General features: G+C 44.8%; 1 long non-coding RNA gene across 1 annotated transcript; it reads right to left on the reverse strand.

Annotated features, from left to right (window-relative positions):
* Positions 1 to 7,353: 7,353 nt before the first annotated feature.
* Positions 7,354 to 19,308, reverse strand: LOC310767895. The gene is made up of 3 exons (XR_014551105.1): positions 18,871 to 19,308; positions 17,518 to 17,589; positions 7,354 to 7,429 (listed from the first exon to the last, which is right to left on the reverse strand). It is a non-coding gene; the product is annotated as an uncharacterized lncRNA (long non-coding RNA).
* Positions 19,309 to 20,503: the final 1,195 nt, after the last annotated feature.

Raw genomic sequence — 20,503 nt, forward strand, 5'->3', positions numbered from 1 at the left:
CTGGAAACCCTCAGTTTCTCTTTAGGCTTATGAGTTAATTATCAGCATTGCCATTACATTTTTATCCCACCTTTCTTCCAACATGGAGCACAAGGAGGCATTTGTGTGGTTTCCAGGAGCTTCAGCAAGCTGGTGCTGGCCTCCCATGGCTTCAGGTTAGGAAGCAGAATGCGGTATTTTCCAAGAAGCTCCAGGATACCTTTGGGTTGTGGGTAACATCATGTGTACTTGGCTTCAAACACCAGCAGTGGGCGTGTGCTGGAGCTGGAGTAGGTGGTAACATGTGTATAGCCTGAGTCAGACCATTGCTCCATCTAGTTCTCTATCTGGCCCTGTGAGCTCTCTCGAGGCCACACCCACCCTCCACAGGCCACACCCCTCACAGGCCCTGCTTTGCATTACAAGTGTTTTTGCCTAGTGGGAGTATGTCCTTGAACTCTTCCTTGTCCGAATAGAGGACAGAGTAGAAACTAGCTGACTTTTCAAATGTGAAACTTACACTTGTTGCTCCACCCACTTTTTGTTTCTGGCCCCGCCCACCACTTGCATTTGGCTTGTAGAGAGTTGCCCAGAAGGGAGTTTGGTCCCCAGGTGGAAAAAGTCCCCCACCAAGAGCTGGCCTGCCCAAGAGGTGGATGAGATGGCTGCCTCAAGCGGCAAGCCCAGGAAATAGCAAAGCCCCACTGCCTGGCGGGAGACCCCTCTCCTCTGCCCGGGGGTGGGAGAGAGATTCCACAAGGGCTTCTCCTTGAGTCCCCCCCCCCACAGCCCATTGCTGAGGTGACAGCAGGACATTTCATCTCAGGTCCCAAAACACCTCGAATTGCCCCTATCCCCCATCCCATGATCTACATGAGTTTTAAAGAGAGGGTCTTTCCCAGCCCTATCTGGCATTGCCAAAGACTGAACCTGGAGACCAGTGGCGTAGCGTGGGTTGTCAGCACCCGGGGCAAGGCAAGTAATTTGCGCCCCCTAACCCGTGGATTTGCCCTAACCCCAGATGTTGCGCCCGGTGCGGCCGGCCCCCCCTGCACCCCCCACGCTACGCCACTGCTGGAGACCTTCTGCAGGCAGTGCATATGTTCTGCCACTGAACTACCATCCTGACTTTAGAGTTTTGAAACAAATGGAGTCTTTTCTTTAATCAGTCCACACTCTTTCAATGATTTAATGGTTTTCAACATACCAGATGCTAAATACCAGCAAGAACCTCTGGAATCTTGCTAGTGCTTTGCACAGAGTGAGGGTGATGCCCAACCTTTGTAACAACGCAATAGCTCAGTATGGTCTACACTGATTGGCAACAGTTCTCCACTATTTCAGCCGGGGTGTGTTTGTTCCCACTCCTTCCTGGAGATGCTGGGGATTGAACCTTGGACGTCTTGTATGCAAAACAGATGCTTCACCATTGAGCTACAGCCCTTCCCCACTCCACCTGTTGTGCTAAGAATGCCCCCTTAACCTCTGGTTTTCTTCTCTTGCTCCTCCCCTGCTGAAACAGTCTGCTGCTCTTATCAACATTCTTTTAATTTCCCTCAAAACACCTACAGATGTTTCGCCCACAAAGGGCCTTCTAAATTCACCTTGAATTTCACATTCAGGCAAGCAGAGCTGCGTGAAGATCTCCTGCCAAATTCCATGAAGGTTATCTTTTAAACTTCCTGCAGAGGACCTACAAAGAGGAAGCTGCCTTTTACTGGTCTGGGGTAATTTTCTACTTAGCCTAGAATTGCTTCCTCCGGCTGTCTGTGGTTCTCCAGGGTCTCAGGGTGAGACAGGTCTTTCCCGACACCTGGCTACTATGTAAACTCTTTTTAACCAGAGGTGCCGGAGACTGAACCTAAGTGCATGAGCTCTGCAACTTAGCCATGCTCTCCCCCCGTGTTATGCCAGCACAGCACCCTCCCAGTTGGCTTCTGTAGGTCACATCCGGTGATTTCAGAGTTAAAAGGGGCTGCGATGGCAAATGGATTTGCCACCGAGCACTGTGGAGTCAACGGTTGTTTTCTCCTTCCTTCCTGGTCCTGAATGTGCCTGCTTTGCGCCAGGCCCTTTGGCACCCGTTCCCCTCTATTCTGTCCCGGCCAACTGCTCGGCGTTTCAAGGTTGCGTGCGTGTGGATGTGTGTGCCGCTTTGATTTGTGCTTTGTGAATCACACGCGTGCAGCCCAGAGTTGTGACAGAGGCTGCGTTTAATCTCTCACTCTTCACAAAGGGAGCGGGGATAGGAGGCGATTAGTGGGATGAGAGCTTCTTTTTGAAAGTCAGAAGCGCTGGGTCTTGGCGAGAGAATTAATGAAGCCGTTGAATTATGGATGGACTTTGAGAAAGTAAACACATCCAGAGCAGGTTGGGACTGGCAATGTAGCGTAGCTTGGTGTTCCATCGTCTGGACCTCTCTTTCTCTCCGCTGCCTTCATCCTCTTTCATATTAAGCTTCTTGTAGCTTAGCAATGCAGCTTAGAGCACAGGGGAGGGCATGTTTTATTCCAGGAAGATGAGGAAAGGAAAATCCATATAGAAATGATTTGAGGTTACAATTGCATTCACTCTTTTTCAATTCAGGCTACATCTGAAAATCTGAGAGAGAGACTGTGTTGTTGTTGTTTTGTCTGCTTATTCCTAATCAGAACTTCACAAAATGTTCACCGATGCACTTTTAGGGGGGAAAACAGCGCCCCACCCCAATTTATATATTGTAGAGAGATGGAGGTTGGTTCGTCCGGATCACATACCCTCCAAGTGTCTTGATTTTCCAGGGACGGTCACAAAATTACATAAGCCGTTCTGGTTTCTGATCCCAGAATGGCTCGCTTTTCCTTTTTCCTACACTTCACATCTCGTAGAACAATTAGAAGCGGTGTGTGGGTGTAAAAACAGAGTCCTGTTTATCCTAAAAATAAGATACCCACACCAAATGGAGGAAATGTTGAAGCTGGCATACAAAGCCCTTCCTATAATTTTGAAGGGAAAGGTAACCAATCCACTTTAAATTCTTCAGTTGCAAGGCTTCTGCAGCCAGCCGTTTTTGGGGGAACAAGGGGAATGTTGGTTCCTTTATCTGTAGAAGGTGTTGCACACTATCCTTTCCTTTGCACATTTTTTCTTTACAATAACCCTGTGAGGTAGGTGAGGTAGAGAGGTTGTCATTGGCTCAAGGTGACCGATGTAGATGAGTATATGATGTCTTATGTGTGTGGGAGATCAAACGTAGGAGAAGCTTCCTGATATAGAATAGAATGTTCCTATTTTCATTGGAGAAATGTTTTGGGGGGTATGTGATCAGGGCTGTCCAACACACTAGCCAAGGGCCACATGCGGCCATCAATGACTTTTTGGCAGCCCTCACACTGGCTTTCCAAAGCCAGGTAAGCAAGGCGCTTGGCTTTGGGAAGGAGGCATGAGGGCTCTGATATGGTCCCAGGGTCCTCCATCGTCTTCCTCAAAGCCTAGTTAGCACTTTTCCAGCTGTGGGAAGAAGTTGGTAGGGCTCTAGGACCTTGTCAGAGCCTTGTGTCTCTTTCCCAAAACCTGGCACCTCATTTATCTGGCTTGGGAAAGGCAGCATGAGGGCTGGGGGGGGGGGACAACCACTCCTTGCTCCTCCGCAACAAGGCAGTGTGGGGCCTGCTGGTTCCAAGTTGTAGGACTCTTGTGGCTCACTTGGTATGAAAAGTTGGTCAATCCTTCAAGAACCACTCTCCATGACTCTGCTTGTAAAAAGAGGCAAAACCAACTGGAGAAGTTTAACCAGGCAGATTTCCTACTTTTATGGAAATTATCTGGGTGGTAGCTCTCCTCAGTGATGACCATGGACTGTTTTGGAAGGGTTATCTTTGTGCCAACCCGAAGAAATGTACCAATCTGGGTGATTGGAGGGTGTGTGAAGTTATGAATGAGAGGTAGGAGGAGGAGGCTGTAGTGGATCTAGATTCCAGGAACTGGACATTGAGACAGTGGGAACTGCTTTACTGCTAAGTATTGACTTGGGTAGGGAAATGGTCCAGACTAGGTTTTGAATGATGCCTTTTCTTAAGTTATTTTAGTTTGCCCTTGCGCCTAACTCTTCAAATGCTTTTAGAAGGATGCCCTCCCCTTTAAAATATAATCACAATAACTCTTCAGATGGCTATTATATACAAACCTTATTATGGCATGGTGTGGAAAAGACAGATAGAGAGAAGCTGTCTTCTTTGTCTCTTAATGCCAGAACTTGGGGCCATTCCACGAAGCTGAATGTTGGAAGGTTCCGTGCAAACAAAGCGAGGCACTTGTAGTTGAAATGTGGAATTAGCTACCATGGGATGCAATCATGGCCACCAACTTGGACAGGGAGATTAGGCAAATGCGTAGAGGCTACAGGCCATCAGTGGCTACTCCCCAGGATGGCTATGTTCCCCCATCACTGTCAGAGGCAATATGCCTCTGAATCCCAGTTGCTGAGAACGGCAAGTGGGGAGAGAGCTATGGTACTTTTGTCCCACTTGTGGACTTCTCAGAGGTGCATCTGGTTGGCCACTGTGACAAAAGGATGCTTGACTAGATAAGTCTCATCCAGCAGCAAGGCTCTTCTTATGCAACGTTTAGTAGAACCGAATTTTGTTTTGTTTTGACTCTGCCTAAAGCCTTATTGTTCACCCTTCACCTAATTGCATTCCTGCACTATCCAGTACAGAGAAGTGGTTGGTCCAGCCAAGATTAAAGGTCTGCTGGGAGTGGAGACAGCCAGGGAATAAGGATGCTCACTTGATGGCTGCGGTGAGGATTGAGAGGGGGGTAGCTGGCTCAGCAGGTTTGCATGCCTCCCGTCCTCTCTTGGTGCAGGCTTCAGCCCCTGCTGTGGCTGCAGGCAGCTCATCCGAGCATCTCAGCTTTCAGGAATGTGAACTGAATGGGTGATGTGAATGCCGTCACTTTCAATGACTACCTCACAGGCCTGTTTTGAAGATGTGTGACATAACCGTAAGCCATTTGTGCACTGAAAAGCGTGATAGAATTACTTAATGTCTGCCCTTCTGACCCCAATAAACCACTGCTGAGGTGCTGATTTAAAACGAATGGCACAATATATCTTAACTTAAATATATCCAGCTCCATTTTCAGTTTCTTGGGCCTTTCATCGCTATCCATTTTCATTGTTGTGTTTGGTGTACAAAGGGGGATGCCATTTCCCCCCCAGGAAATGCAGGAAGCTGCCTTACATTAAGTCAGACAATTGGTCCATCCACCTCAGCATTTTCCACACTGACTGGCAGCAATACTCCTCCAGGGGTCTTTCTCAGTCCCATTTGGAAATGCTTGGGACCTTCTGCATGCAAAGCAGATGCTCTACCACTGAACTAAGGCATTTTCCTGAAGCCATTGAGCCTTGTAGCCTGTTACTGGTGGCAGCTGATGATGCTGGAAGGAATTATCAGCGAGTCACATCTCTGGCGCCTGGGGGATGGGCTGGATCCAGTGGCGTAGCGTGGGGGGTGCAGGGGGGGCCGGCCGCACCAGGCGCAACATCTGGGGTTAGGGCAAATCCATGGGTTAGGGGGCGCAAATCCACGGGTTAGGGGGCGCAAATTACTTGCCTTGCCCCGGGTGCTGACAACCCACGCTACGCCACTGGCTGGATCTTGTGGGTAAGAGAGCTTGAAGGGAAATATCATGCCTTAGCTATTCATTAGCCTATGGAAACTCCATTCCAGGAGGGCAGGCCCCATTCTTGGTGAGCTCCTTGAGGATATTCTGCCCAGGTGTCAACATGTAACTGAAGGATCTTCCTTAGAGTCCCCCAGGGGACCTTTTAGATTCAGGAATACAGATGCAGTTGAGCTGGAATTTCTTAATCTTTCAGAGTGCCCAAGCACTTCTTTCTCCACAAATATTTAGGTGAGTTCTGAAAGGAGAAAAGCAGGTCTTCTCCTGAGAGCTGAGGGATATGTGAGGAGTTGGTTTGTCCACTGAACCAGCTTTGCTACCTCAGAACTAGGAATGGAAGAAGGGAGTGATTTCCATCTTGACCTGTATTCATCACAATAAGTGCTGTTTCCATTCTGCTGCAGTTTGGTTTCTTCCAAGCACTATATTATTCATATTGCTGGTTGCAAATTAACATGTCATATATCTATTTATGTAACTTATGTTCATTTCAATATAAAGGAACCAATAATAATAATAATAATAGTAACAACAACAACAAGTTGTTTGCAGATTTAAAAATGTGAGTGAATGATAGGAGTATTCTCTTGACTGATTTCCAATTCTAACTGTAGACGAACATGAGGACTACAACAATTTCCACTTCCTTTTGTGTTCTCATCATCATTCCCTGACATTCCTTTTCAGAACTAATGTTTTTCCCACTGAGCTTTTACCCATTTCTACAGTTCCCCAGACTGCTGCTACCTCTGCCTCTTGTGCCTTGCCTTGGGGACAGTAAAGTGAGCATGAGGGTTCCCCCTACAGTGGTGGCAGGAAAGTCCAATTACATTTTAATTAAAGCCCCAAATTAAGACCACAGATTTTCAGAACGGAGCTGTCAGTTCCTAAATAAAACTATGCTTGGCTTAAAGAGAAATGGCTGTTTCTGGCTCTCTCAGAGCAGAGCCAGAACCACCAGAGATGTTAACTAAGGGAATATAACAGTGCAGGGATCCAATTAAAAGCAACAGATGACTCTACATGGGTGTTTGCAACTTTATGCCATCATAACTGGTTTCAATTTAACAGGGACTAATCTGCCTTCTCTTTCCCAAATGCCTATGAATACTGGATGTGAGAAATCAAGATCATTGGGAGAAACAATAAAAGATACCCATAAACAAAAGGTCTTTTTCTCACATGAAAGCAAAGGATTAAATAGAGCTGGTGGGAGGCTGATGAGATAGGGAGGCCTGGTGGAACACATTTTACCTGTCTCATTTGGACATGGTAGAGCGTGATAACTGGGTCTCCAAAAGCCCTTTGAGCAAGCACCTCTTAATTTGTACATTATTCCTTTTCTTCCACAGGACTAACAAAAAGCAACTATTTCATGGTGTCCTACCTCTTCTCCAAGGTGTTATCAACATCCTCATTTTACCCACATAATGACCCTGCAAGTAGATTAGGCTGAAAGAGAGTAAGTGGCCCAAGGTAGCCCAGTGAGCTTCGTGGCTGAGTGGGGATTTGAACCCTGGTCTCTGCGGATAGGGCCTTTTTCTGCCAGAACATGCCACAGCACAGTTCTCACACCTTTTTTTGCACTGCTTTGTCCATGAAGTTTCTCAGCAAGCAAAGGAAGTCCCTGACTGGTGAGGTGCACAGGATGGTGGCTGAAGTGGCCTAAGTGGGTGGGTGGGGGCAAGTGGTGAGCAGCAAGCTTACCGTGGTTTTGGTTTCAAGAGGGCGGTCCCATCGTTTGGGTTGGTGACTGAGGCGGTGAGTTCCAGCACCTTTTTCCCTAGAAAGAAAAGAGCACTGTCTCTGGCCATTGCCTCCCCAAATTCTTACATGTCGAATTTTCACAATGGTCCAATTTTCCAGTGGTCACCAACCATTTTGGTCCCATTTGCAAACTGGAGAGGCTGTTGTGGACACAACACACACACACACACACATGCTGAAACCAAGTACATATCTCAGCCTACATAGCAGGTAGAGAGGATTGTGGGACAAAGTGCTGCTGCAGGTGCCAGAGAAGGCCTCTGTGGGCACTTGTGCACCTGCAGGCACCCCACTGGCTAGCTGAATGTGTGGGGGGCTGGGCATCAGGGACACTGGTGGAATGGTGGTAGGTGGGAGTGTATTGTGTTATGTATTCAGTGGTCTGTGTTTGCCTGAGCTTGAGTCTGGACTAAAGATTCTGAGCCCCAGTGTTTTTGATACATGATATCCAAATCACAGACCATTTCAGGATTTGGGCCTCTGCCATTGGCCCTTACGATTCGCAGCTTGGAAGTTTAGGCAGCCAATCACGTTGGGAGTGGGAGTGGCCCAGGCCTTCAGAAATGTATATAAGCAGTTGCTTTGCCCCTGCTGTCCAGTTCTGTTAGTGCAATAAAGGTTCTTGCTGTTATCACTGTGTCTTGCCTTATGGAAACCCACCTACACTTCACATTGCATGGGGGCAGAAGTGGTGAGGGGGGACCTGAGCTGATGGGGACAGTTTACAGATGCTGACAAATGGGACGGCTTAGCACCCACCTGTGAGAGGGCAAGGCCAGATTATGTTGCTCTTTTTGTTAATGCGATTTTCGGTGTGTAATTTGCTTTTGTAGCTTCTTGTGGATCAAAGGTATTTATTTCACACACAACACATCAAACATTCATTGAAAACCCTGATCTCCATGTCGGCTTGGAACATGCGGAGCTGGTGATGGAACTTGGAAATCCCCAGAGTGGATTTCACGGGTGCTTGTCGTACAGTAGTTGCTCTGCCCAGCCTCCTGCTCCAGGCTGTTTGCTCTGCGTACGCAGCTCCATCTGAAGCAGCATCAGGATGTTCTGTTCCAGTTTCCTGGCCTCAATGCTCCCCCCCCCCCCCGCCAAAGGCTTTTTGGTTCAGCACTTAAGAGATCCCAACAAACAAAACACAGAGGGATAGTATTTTTTATAGCTGTCAAGCAAGGGGTAGGCATATCCTCTAGGCTTTTCTCCAGTTAAAGAGATTACTGATGCTTACATAAGCATTGATGGCTGGTGGCTACTAGCTCTTGTTTCTCACCTGACTGGGTCAGTTTGGCAGGCTGGAATGCATCTAGCGACGGAGTTATTTTTTGGGCAGACTAGTCTCAGGGTGACATTTAAAATCCTGACTTTCTTCGTTAACTAACGCCTCGGTATTTAGAGTGATTAAAATCAGCATTTGTTATCATGTAGGACAGAAAAAGTTAATCTTAGAAAAACCATATCTTCTCTGACTGGCTTTTTAAAAACCTGTCCCTTGCTGTCTTTGTGGCTCAATTCCCCCGCCGAAAAACCCCCTAAGAGTGGGACTGCACTTAAGAGATTCTGCTATTACAGGGTACATTTTTTGTTTCTTCTTTTTTATTATCTGTCAGCATTTTCCTGAGAGCAAAGTAGGTTAGCTGCGTACCTCTATGCCCTAAGTTATGGTTATAAAATGGACATTTACATTTAGAACCTTGTAATTAACCCAAGTATGAATCTAGTCTGCCCATGGCATAGGGAGCCATTTTCTTTTCTTGTAAAATTCCAAGTTAATTTGACCTCCAGATTTGAATGTTCTACACTTCTCTATTCTTTAAAAAATACATTCTGATAAACAGATGCTTTCATTTTATAGGAGAAACTGAGGTACCTCCAAATGCCTAGAAGACAACAGTAAGGAAATTACAAAGACTCGTTCTGAGTAACTGCAAAGTAATTACTACCTTTTAAATATGCTGTTTTATTTGAAGAGGAAAAACATCTGAAAGTACAAAGGTAGGAAGCTGGTAAAAAACAACAAACTTGGTTTCCCTGAGGTTCTCCATGAAATGGTTCTCTGCAAATGCTCAGAGGCACTCTATTTTAATTAAAACTTCATGTTTTGATGCACACATTAAGTCCTGCCATTAGAACTGAATGTAATCATGAGGAGCAAAATACCTGTAACTTTGCCAGCTGTGTTGCTGATCAATTTTCTCCTCAACATTAAAATACACAGTAAAAATGCTCACGGTATGATGTGCATGGGATTTATGGAGTGTTAATGGAGGGGTAGTACCGCTGGTGGGGGACACGCCATGTTCCTTCTGGCATAGTTGTAGAGGGAAGTGAGGGGCAGATGGGGCTCATCAACCTGGGAAGGTAGCCCATCTAGGAAAAGGAAAACTCTGAACCTAAACCTGCTGTGGCTATATTCATTCATGATAAAGGCTTTGGGAGTAAATCCCAAGGAAAAATCCATACCCACTGCCTTGTGGGACATCTTCAGGAGAAGAAAAGTCTAGGAAATAAACACTATACAAATCTGGAGTCCTTAAGACAGTTGCATGGCGTCTTGCATGCCTCCTTCTGGCATCTCCTGTGGCCAAGCTGGTGCCAAATGCTTTGGTCTGCTTTTCTTTGGACCACATCAGCGATGCTGAGAGGAGGTCTTGTCGTCTGGGCAGCCCAGGACCTCCATACACATTGCCCAGGCTTGAGCCCCAGAGAGGTCGCTTTGGTGCTGCTAACGCAGCAAAAACAACGCCGGAGGCAGTAGTTATGAGTTATCAGTCTCTGCAGTCACAGCAGGTGCTGTCATTCTCCAGTGGTTTGACTTCACCCCCTGAGGTGCACTCCATTGTCTCGAGACAGATGGATGCCAACAATGATATCAATGTGTGTGTATTTGTGTATTTGCATCTAGAGTTCGCATTCTGCACTTCTGTGCAGAGACACACTTTGTATCTCACCATGGGCTTCCCTGGGTGAGTGCCTGGAACCCCTGGAATCTCAGACCTCTCAGAGATTGGGGTGGCTTGCAACAATATCATGTTTCTTCTAGTACTATGTGTCTTGGGAGAGATTGTTCTTGCATTTCAAAAATGCCACGCAAGGCCAAAAATTTATTATGTCTGATTGTAGGAAGTTTGTGGACACAGAGTTTCCTTCAACATTTCCGTTTCAAATTGCCTGCTTGTTTCTTTACATACCATTTAGTATTATTATTGTTATGGGTGACGGTATTTTGAAAGACCTCCTGCATTATTTACATGTTTCCAAATGGGCTGCAAAGGCACTTTATATAATTACTGCTTCTCAGGCACTCTGTCGTGTAGAGTACAAACAGCAACACCTTAATTAACTTCTTTTGGCGAGAAAACTCATTCATGTTCCCTGCCATCAGAGAACAACGTGTTTTGGAATTTGATCTTGAGAAGGAGATGACAGCTAGGGACATGGTCGTGTTTGTTGACATTCTCCAGCTTCTCTAAAGATGCACAAAAAAGGGTAGCCATGACTTGAACGTGACCCGACATGGATGGCTCCATAGTTACATGGATCTCTGTACTTCTAGGGATCAAAATACTTTGCACAATGACTTCTGTACCTTGATGAGGTCCAAGATTGCTGAATGCTTCCTTTTCTAGCTGAGCTTTATTTTTACAGAATGGAGATAGGCTTTCCCCCTCAAACAGAGTTGAAGGGAATTTGAAAGAAGGATCACAGCACATCCCACTTTTGCTTCCAGTCAACAGTTTAAAAAATGACAATAAAAAACCTGCCAATTCTGTTTGCCTGATGACGAGAGTTGTCATGACACGGTTGAAGTGTGGCAGAAACTTAACTTCCCTGGTTCAGCTCCTCTTCACCACAAGCCCATTACCAACTCCCCTGATGTTTGGGCTTAACTCATAATAGGCTCCACCTGTTGCGATTCTTGAATGTCCTCCCCATTGCTGCCCTGCCCCCTCTTCCATCTCCCCACCCATTTCCAATGCATGGCAGCAGGGATGTGGAAGAATCCTATGGGGAGTTTCAATTAGGCCTTAAAGCAGGCATGCATGGGAATGACACGTAAGAAAGGTGTAAGAAATCCATCCATCCAAGACGGATGTGACCCAAACAGCACTACGGTTTGTAAGGCATATTCCAGCTGTGCAAAAGCAGGTGTGGAACTTGAGGGGAAAGGGTGTAGCCTGATAAAGGTTTCCAAGGTCAAAGCAGAGAGTCTTGGAGCGGCACTACATTCAGCCCCTGGGTCTGAGGTTCTCCACCCCTGCCTTAATGGCACAGGCACAGTACTCAAGGCTGCCAGAAACCATGTGGGTGGGGGGATGTAGCCCAAGCTTTCACTGAGATGGCCACCCTCTGTTTGAACTGCACGACTTCAGTTTACTCACAAGGCTGAATGCTCCTCCAGCAAGAAATATTCTGTCCACATAAATACTAAACGTTGCGCAGGCAGGGTCCGCGGCCTCACCTAGTTTTCAATAGGTAAAAATATTTTCTTCTGGAGGTATTTACCTGTATTGATGTTGCTGAAATTCACAACCACCAGCTCAGATTTGAACTTGGCCAACTCAGAATATGTTCTTTTCAGGCTCACAGTGCTTGACCGCATTTCTGATTGAGTGGCATGTAACTCCCAGAGTTTTTGGCTCAGAATTTAAATTGAGCTGTCCCTCTCCTCCTTAGTGCCTTGAGTTTTGCAGTGACAGCACCCTCCACACTTGGAGGATTTAGTTCAAGCATCCTAAAAATTACACATTCCTGAAGTTTCCTATCCCTATCCTGGGTTCAGCAGTACATCAGGGACAAGACTCTGGGGTGGTGCTGGTGGTGCTGGTAAGGATTCAGGTGCCCTAGAAAACTACATTTTCCAGCAGGTCACTGTTATCCATCAGCTGCGGTCCTGTATTCTCTGGGAAGGTCAGGGGATCTCTGGATCGGTGATCTCACCATCCCCAACATTGCCACAACTTTTCAGTGCTGCAGTGGGGAGTGCACCTCACTGTGCCCCATCCCTGTGAATGCAATGCTGCCACCACTGTGAGATTACTGCTGCTGCTCCAGCCCCCTTCATGAATCCCCACTATTATCATCCCTGACCCTGGGAGAGCCTTTTGCCTGAAATCCCAGGGAGCCACTTTCAGTCAGTGTAGATAAGCTCATTGTGTGGTATATTGCTCATGGTTTCTAGCAGCCCAGGACACTGTCCTCTTAGGTCCAATGGAGCCTAAACCAAAGCCTCTCTGCTTCCCGTGAGTCTTCCACGGTCTCCTTTTCCATGTACATGTGGGTGCTGAAGAGAAGGGGTCAGAAACAGGGTCTGTCTGGGATGCTGACAGACCTATTCTGCTCCATGAATTTCTCCAGTCCTTTTTTAAAGTCACCAGAACTAATGGCCACCACCAGCACCACATCTTGTGGCAGTGAACCCCATAAACCAATTACACATTGTGTGATGTATTTCCTTGGTCCTGAATTAGCCCACTGCTGGTCAGTTTCATTGGGTGAGCCTGAGTTCCAGTACTGAGAGAGATATTTCTCCCTCTGTGGTGACTGACCATAGTATAATCTTCCTCCATTACTCTTCCCAAATGATGATGTCCAGTCTGATGATGTCCGGTGCTAGAACAGAGCTGATAGCTGGCCTCTGCTGGATTCATAATCTATCTTTCTACTGGATTATAAACTAGCTGCTAGCACAATGGAAAATGATTTCCTCTGTATAAAATGATCTTCCACCTCCTCCTCCTCCTCCTCTTGATTTGTCAGGGATAGATGCCTCTGCGTGTTGTTGTCTGTAGGATGTGGGGATACCTGCTTGTTTTCCTAGCCTGGCAGCCACATAGATCCCTCACAAGACGCAGGTGACACCTTGACACTGACAAGTCCATCTGTCACCCATTTGCCAACAGTCAGCCGCCACCACCACAGGACTCATCTGTCAAGCAGCTCCAGTACTGATATGATGCGTCTGCAAGGCCACAACTGCCTGTCAGTGGACTGACTTCTCTAGAACATCGCCGCCTTAACCCTGCCTCATTGTGACAGCTTGAAGCCTCAGGCTGGACTCTCAAGTGCAGTCGGAGGTGATGCTGCTTCAAGGCAGACGATCCTCAAGGTGAAAGGGGTCTCATTGTAACAGGAATATGGGCAGTGAAAACAATCCAGAGATAGTTTTGAAGACATGTGCATCTTTGTGTTTCAAGCAGCATTCACACTCCAGATCCCTGTTACTATTTCTAAGAGTAGCTTGATACTAACACTTTTATGTTGTTGGAACTATGGTTTTTCTTCATATGTGCGCCTCTTACTGCTTTTCATTTATTTTCTTTCTTTTTAAAAAATGCTCAGATAAACACTATCATATCTTAATATGGTTCAGATATCCTAGTGTTGCACCAGCACTTTGGGGGGAGGGGAGAAGTTGAAAGTAAATGGAGAAAAGAATCACACATTTTATTAGATGTGATCCTAAACTGATTTCTCTTATACTGTTGGAATATTCTGTTAATATAAGCAAATATAAAAGGTGCGCACACAAAATGAAATATTATCCTATGTACTTTATTACTATTATATTATGATTATTACTATTCTCATTATTTTTTCTGTTTTGCATCTCCTCCTACTGTTTTTAATTTCGATTATTGACAGTGCAAATGTAAACGTCAATGCTTTTGGAAGGCAACAGTTGACTTTCAAGCATCTTAAGAAGGCCAGATTAAAAATAACCCATAAAACTAAGTTTTATATCATAAATCACTTTTTAAATGAAAGCCTTTAAAGAGTTTAGGGACACCACTCTGGAGCCTCTGATCATACTGAAATTAAGTTTGCTCTTTAATACTAACTCTCTCCGATAAACCATTTTAACGCATTAACATTTCAGTCATCCAAGTAACATTCATAATACAAGCACTCACTGAAATGCGAAAGTTCAGCTACCAGACCCCCAAGATTGGCAGCATTTAGGCAATTATCATTCTGTTTTTCAATTCTGAAGATGAGATGTTCACATTTTTACCCAGTGGGGAATTTGAGCTGCACTTTACCACCTCCTAAAATGCAGTTCTTTTAAGCTAATATTATTCAAAAGGCAGTTGGCGGCCCTTAGCCTATTTGTTTGATTGTGCTGGAGCATGACACTGAATTTTGCCTAGAGCAAAAACATGAAACGAAATTTGGTGAGAATGTCCAAGGGATTTCAAGGGAAGCGCCAAGAGTGTAGAGAAGACCAGGGCTGTTCGTAGTGGGATTTGAAATATAAGCCCTGAAGCTGGATCAGGCCCAGCCCAGCATTATGTTTCCAAGGTGACCAGTCAGGTGACTCTGGTAATTCCCCAAGCAAAACAAGAGGGCAACAGCCACCTGCCAACATCCCAGAGTTGCTATCAAGTTTTGTCTGAAGGAAGCTGAGGCACATTTTGAAATAAAAAAGCCTATTTAAGAGATTGCATAAACAAACGATTTATTTCCATGTGCTTTTATTTTAATTCCTGCCTTTAATGTTGTTTACGCCTTTTTTTACTGCTGTTATATCAGTCTTTTTTATCAGTCTGGAAAAGTCCATTTATTATTTTGAGTGTTGCTTTATAACAAAAGCTGTTTAGAAGTGTCGTAAGATTTATAGTATAAGTGAAATAAACAAATGCAGCTGATTCTCAACCTTTATGGAAAATTAACCTGAGCATGTTTAAAGCCTGAATTTGTGAAATTCAGCCTTTGCTAACCTGGTGCCCTCCAGATGTTTTGGAGTTTAACTCCCATCAGTCCTTGCCAGCCCAAAGCTGTATGCCAAAGTTGGCAAAGGCTGGATTGTAACAGTATTTGCACATGTTCCTCCATGTGCCTCTTCCCATCTTCACCTCCACTTTCAAAACTTAGCTTGGGAACTTCTTGGAGAAGAACCTGCCTTATGTTGCTCTGTAATATTACTAGTTATATAAAGACTACCACTATTAATTTTTTTCCAAATAGTGTACTATCAAATACCAGAACTGAATATCAAATGCCACACCAAAATTTCACATTTGGTTCATATTTTGACAAATATTTGAATATCTAGTGAACATTTCATAGCAACAGTCACTGAAGAGAAATTTCTGAGCTCAGATTCATTGACCATTGACATCATAGGCACTACAAATCACACATTCATGTTTTTGGGTCAAATCTGACCTTCTCCATATAACCGACAACCTTCTCCAGCAATTAGTTTGGCTAAAATGACAAGTTTAAGGGGTGGAGAGAAAGAAGATAATTAATATCTGAGGGAGGTCAAGAACCCTGAATGTGTGTGTGCCACCACTACAGCTAGCGTCACATTTTATGTGTGTGACTCCTCATAAATTTTTATCCTGTCAGTAAAGTCTCCTGTTTTAAATGGTATTTAGATTTTATATCCCACATTTTACAAGTAATAAAAAGCGCAATGGCTTTGGGGGCTCTTTAAGCACCACAGATAATGAGGGGAGACTGGGAGAACTGCCAGAAATAGAAACTGCCTCTTCTTCTCCTCAGCCCACTCCCCTAACTAGGCCTCAAACAACTGTGAGGTGAAGGAGAACTTTCATGGCTGTCAAAGATGGAGTGGAGGATGGAGTAATAGGGCACAGGGCATCCAAGAACTTGAGCAATGAGAAAAGTCCTTAGGAGAAATAGGAGCAACATGGCTGTTTGGTGTTTCCCCCTTTCCATTCCTACAAGCTGCATATCTGAGGAGACCAAACAGATGTTGTTTTCTTCACACAGGCTCTAATTTACAGTAGTAACCAGGAAAGAGGAGGAAAAATGGGGGAAGAAAAGTGTTTACACAAAGGATTTTGTGTCATTTGCTCAGCCAACTGTTGCAGCCAGTGCTTTCTCACCATGCAATTTTTGTTTTCCTTTTAAAATGAATTAAAACCTCACCCTGAGCATTCATCATTTTCCCTGAATACTGGGTGGGGAGGATAGTCACATGGATGACTTTCAGGGAAATCCCAACCTGAAGTGGGCCAGAATCCAAATTTCTACTCAACAACCAAAGACTCCAATGATCCCTCTAGTCCAGAAGTGTAGCCAGCCAGATGCCTCTGACATGCTTGCAAACAGGTTGTGAATGTACCCCCCCAAACCAGCAAAATAAACCCACAAAAACACCACCAGTCTTTAGGGGTCCAGAGACATTTGGGGAATTGTTTTCTAAAATTAACTAGCTGAACTCTACTTATCAAGAAAGTTGCAGTGGAATATGAGAAGCCAACTGTCACTGGATCAGGTCAAAGGCTCATCTAGTTCATCTGGTGGTGACCAACCAAATCCTAATAGAAAGCCCACAAGTAGGACTTGAGGGCAACAATACTGTCCCCATTTGGGATTTCCAGCAATTAATATTCAGAAGCACACTGCCTCCGACAGTGGAGGGAGAAGATAGCCTTCATCGTTAGTAACCATTTATTGCCCATGAATTTGTCTCATCCTCTTTTGAAGTCTTTCAAACACAGTGTTTCTAGTATTCCCCCCCCCCCCAAAAAAAAAAATTCTAACAGCAAAGCAGTTGATTGTAAGAAGCTGGTATATCTGAAAAAGGTCTAAGATATTATTTTGCATTCCTTGTGTTTTTGTTTGTGGCAAACACACCTGAAACCTATTCAAATATTTGCAGTAAATGGAAGCGTTTCAGTGATTGGGAGCATTTGAATAACATTATTTATAATTGTTGGTCATAGAAACACATTGGAATGTGATGCATAATTAAAATGGAATAGCTTAAAAATGGTGGACTTAGGGATGATTCTCTACAAAAAGCAATTCAGACACAAAGAGAAATGGGAACATATTTTGAAGGTTATGTTGGATATTAACCTGCTTTGTGCAAAAAAATAATTTTGTTCTTCAAGGCACTACAGCAACTGCTAGCGGTCCTAGCACAGGAATTTTTCTAAATCTCATTGAATTGATTAGCCATTATGATAATGAAGTCAACAGCCATTAGTGAAGTCATAAAAAGAGGACTGTAAACTATTGATCACATAACATATATAAGGAATTCCTTGAATTATTGGAGGAAAGCATTCGTATTGAGGTAATTTCTAGGATAAAAAAAGGCAAAGTATTATTCCTTACCATTTGATTGTACTCCACATGTTTCTCACTGTAGGCAAATGTGCCAGATTATCAGGCAGGTCCATTCTGATACTGGAAACATTTTGAGTGAGGAAAGTTTTGTAGAGTTCATTGAAACAAAACAGAAAACAAGAAGCGCTTTAGCAGACGAAATCATGAACAAATTAAAACAAGACAGAACAAATATTAAAAATGCCTGAGGCCAAGGATACGGCAATGGGGCAAATACATCTGCTGTGCACAAAGGTGCTAAAGCCCTTATAATAAAACAAAATGAATTTGCCAGTGTCTATTATTTTACTACAATTGTTGATTTTTAACATGGCTTAGGGGCACATTTCATATCATTTGCCCAGTCATCAAGATATCCTTCTTGCAGTTCCTAAGCCCGTGGGCAGCAGATTGATTTGGCTGGGCACAGAGGGCACCTGGTTACATTCTTCACTGCTATTTACATTATGGCAATTATTTCTAAATTTGTTTCTAAACACATACGCAGGCACACACACACTTTTAATGAAAATTCATGTTTCCTTTTGTCCTTGTTTTTGGCAGTGTGTGAGTGGCCACTGTCCTTGGCCGTGAAGTCATACATGTCATAGTGTGAGATGACAATATGAAGAGGAGCCTTCTGTTCATGTACAGAATGCCTTTGATGCAGAACCCTGCACTCAGCGTCAAATTCCAGGCATCTGGGATTAGAAGGGAAGGGTTTCTCAGTTTGAGGTTGCAACTTGCAGGCCAGCCTGAGCCCCAGTGCCTCTGTCTTTAGAAAGAAGGCCCTGCCTAACTTGTGACCTGCGGGGCTGACAGCAACCCATCAATCAAACATGTCATCCTTATCAAGAGTTTCACAAACCTCCTCCTCCTGTTGCTGGTGCAAAATCATTGGAGAGGAAAGCAGGCTGCTAGGAACTCTGCGTTTGTAAGACTGGCTCATGAGTTTTTCTGCTTCCCTCTTCAATATGTTTTCTTTTCTTTTTATGTAATGCTTTTCAGATTGTAGGTTTGCAGGCAGAAATTTTCTTGTTTTTAATCTGTGAGCAGCACTTAGTAAATTTCAAGCACTAACATAATATTTTTAGAATCACCAGTAATGGCTGGTGGGATGCATTTTGCTTGGTAAACACTGCTAAGTAGAAGAACACCTCCCCCCCCTCTCTCTAATACACAACAACTCTGTTTATCCAAATGTTCTGGCATGTACTTTGATGTCTCTGTGAGCAACCCTTTATTTCTTTATCCAATTTCTGAGTGCGCCAATATTTTAGATCCCACTCCGTTACCCTCTGGCAATTTGGATAAAAAAGGTGGCACTATGTACGGTTGCCAACTTTCCACCCCCTGCCTTGCCTGGTTCATGTGCCTTTAAAACAGCTTGGCATGCAGATAGTTATCAGAAATTTAAAGTGGGAAACTCTTTGCTGTTTCATCCTCAGGCTGTTAGGAAAGGTACAGGAGCAGAACCAGTAAAACAGCAGGCAACTCTTCCACCACTGGGCCTTGAATGCTCTCTTAGGTATATTGATTGAAAATGTGGCAGAAGCTGTTGCTCTTGATTACAGGGCCATGTGTGCTTACATGGTTGCTATGAAGATGAGATTCCAAGCCATCCCAACTCATTGTGAAGGTTCTATTGATGCTCTTTGACTGCCTGGACTACGTTGGAAAGGCATTTTGCCTCCATTTCAGTGATCTTTGACAGTGACTTACCACTCCTACCATTCCGATTCATGGAATATTTATTTGATTCTTACTAATTTGTGACTCCATGCACATATTATATGTCTTCTGTTTATGAATTTTGATACAGTACAGTATTATAAAAATATTGTCAGTTTATTATTAACCGCCATGTTGCTTGTTGTTGTTCAGAGTGTTCTGTTTTGCAACACAGGGTATTTTCTTTGGTGGTCTACATTACTGGCAGACAGAGCCGTCTTTCCCATAGGGCTTAGTGGTGCATCGTGCCAGGGCGCCAGCCTCTCAGGGGCACCCCAGCAAGTGGGGGAGCTGCGTGGCTTTGCTGGTGGCCTCCCCTTTCCCTGCACGCCCGCAAGCTGTGCCCCGCCAACCATATGACTGGCGGGTGTGCAGCTTGCCTCCCAAGCCTCCACAGGAGGAGAGTGATCCCTTCAGAGGCTTAGGATGGAAGCTTCACGCCGCCAACCATATGGCTGGCAGTCCGCAGCCCCCCCCACTATCCATAGTAATTTTGGGGCACTGGGAGGATATTTGCACCCCGGTGCCGCATCTGCTAAAGACGGCCCTGCTGGCAGAAGCACCTTTGGGCGATTATTGCTATTGCCAAGTTTCCTGCTGCTTGGCTACCTGTAACTGTCCCGGTCCACTATTGCCACATCTGTGAAGGAGAAACAGTTTGAAATGAGTGCTGATCACCCAGCCCCAAAGATGTCTGGTGGAAATAGACCACTGGGAATTGAATCATGGAAGCCAGTTATGAGCATTTGAGAGCATGGTCCAGGTGGGCACCAGAAACTCATCCCGATCCAGAAATGTGGCGAACTGAATTTAAGTTGGAAAAATGAGAAGCTGAGAGAAAATGAAATGGACAGATTAGCCCATTCTTAACTACAGCCCGCCAGGGGGTCTCAACCCACCAGTTGATGGCCAAAGGTCATGGGTAGCAAAGCAAGAAGGGGTTAAAAGGTTCTGGTCTTGCTCCAAACCTCAGCTTAAGCACCCACAGAGGTCAGCTGTGGGTGAGGTGGAAAGGCAAGGCAGATGAAACAGAGGAAGGCATCAAATGCTATTGTTGTGCTTGCATCATTAAAGCTTTCAGAAGGGAACCACGCTGTGCTAACAGGACTGGAATTTCCCATTAGTCAAACTAGCAGCCGTGAACATTAATAAGGTGCATGTTTAACAAAATATCTCTCCCCCTCCTTCTCCCCCTTCCCCCCTCCTCATTCTAAGGAACAGGTTGCAATTAAACCCCTGCTCTTTAAATGCAAGCTCAGAGAGA

The sequence above is a fragment of the Podarcis filfolensis genome, assembly GCF_964270895.1.
Source record: "Podarcis filfolensis genome assembly, chromosome: 8".
NCBI lineage: Eukaryota > Metazoa > Chordata > Lepidosauria > Squamata > Lacertidae > Podarcis > Podarcis filfolensis.